A 1,720-nucleotide genomic window follows, 5' to 3' on the forward strand; every position below is an offset into this window, starting at 1 on the left:
GAGAATTAGGGACTGAAACGGCAGCCCACGTCTGCCAGCGGGATCCCGGCAGCGGGTCCCACCGAACACGGTGTCCTCTGGCTTGTGCCAAGGTCTCAGGTCTGTGCTTGGAGCACGGGAGATCAGATGCTTGGATTTTGCAATGCTGCCTCCCTTGGCATCCCCTGTCTCCGCGGGGGAAACCCTTGCACAGCCTGGAGCATCCTCCGCAGAGCACAGGGATGCTGGGGATGATAAACTGGGATCCCTGCTGGACATGGATAACCCAGGATCCCTGCCAGACACGGATAACCCATAACCCAGATAATAGTAATAGTAATAGTAATAATACTAATACCAATACCAACACTAACGCTAACACTAACACTAACACTAACACTAACACTAATACTGATGATGATGATGATGGAGCTGGCAGTGCTGGGTTAATGATTGGACTCAATGATCTCAAAGGTCTTCTCCAAGCCAAGTGATTCGATTAAGAGGGTTCGGAAGGGAGCTCACCCCAAAGGGACCTGGGGATGTGGCTGTGCGGGGGGAGCAGTTTTGGTTGTGCACAACTCTATCCAAGACCGGTGGCTGTGGCTGAGGTCTGACAAACTCAGCACTCTCAGTCAGGTGCTGTAGCTGCCATGCAGATGGGGATGTCACAGCTCCTGCTGACATCCCAGGCATTGCCCCTGCAGCTCCACGACCCACACATGGGATTTCCCAGCCTCTCGTCCAGTTTATGCCACTCCTCAGGGTCTGGGGCAGAACGCGGGTCCCAGCACCCATCGGCTTCCCCTGCCCTCTGCTCCTGGAGCTCACCTCTCTGTGTGCCACTTCTGCTTTGGAGATTGGACATCACCCGTCCCACACAGCATGAAGAGACAACTCCACACAAAATAGCCATGACGCCAAGCTAACGAGCCCTGTCCCACACCAGCGTTTTGGAAAACACTCGTGTTTAAAGGAGGTGAGTCTGGGGACAGGACAAACCCAGTGGTCAGCAAAGGGACTGGATGTCTGCTATGGTTCAGTTGTCTCATCACCCAATGCCTCCTCTCCACCTGGGGAAGGGGTGATACCAAAAATTACAGCTTCAAAATGAGTCTTGGAGAGTTTCTGTGAGTTTTAGAAAGCAGGCATTCTTTATTACAGCACCAGAGATGCGGGGAATGAGTTTCACCTAGCATGTCTGCTTACAATTGAGTACCTACAGTTTACATAGAGCAAAACCATACTTATTCATCATATTTCCTAGCCAAAAACTGCCTTATGATAATGGGTTAACCCAGTTACGCACTATTGATTTGAGTCAGTGGTCTTCAAGGGTCGTACACCTGTATCCTTCTGTAGAACCCAAAGCACATGTGGATTTTGAGAGACGGTAGAAAATTGGGCACCTGGAGAGGCTTTTATTGTCCAGGTACTTCAGAAAATTCCATCACCACCAGGAGACTTGATCCAGGTCTGCTCATCGACTCCTGTTAGGAGACTTTCATTCAATCGAAGTCCCTCAAACCAAGCCCGCATTTCCTCTCTACGACTTGCAGGTATAGGTTGCTAATCAACCCCCGTCAAAGATATAGGTCTTAAATCCCGTATTAAACCCTTCAGGGATATAGCTCTTAAACCCTGTATCACGGGGTCGAGGAAAGGGAAGGAGATTGGTGGGTTGAAGTAGAAATAAAAAAATATATCAAAATATTTTTTAAAAATATTTTAAAAAAACCCC

This window comes from Mesitornis unicolor, unplaced genomic scaffold (assembly GCF_000695765.1).
Source record: "Mesitornis unicolor isolate BGI_N332 unplaced genomic scaffold, ASM69576v1 scaffold3127, whole genome shotgun sequence".
In the NCBI taxonomy this organism is placed as follows: domain Eukaryota; kingdom Metazoa; phylum Chordata; class Aves; order Mesitornithiformes; family Mesitornithidae; genus Mesitornis; species Mesitornis unicolor.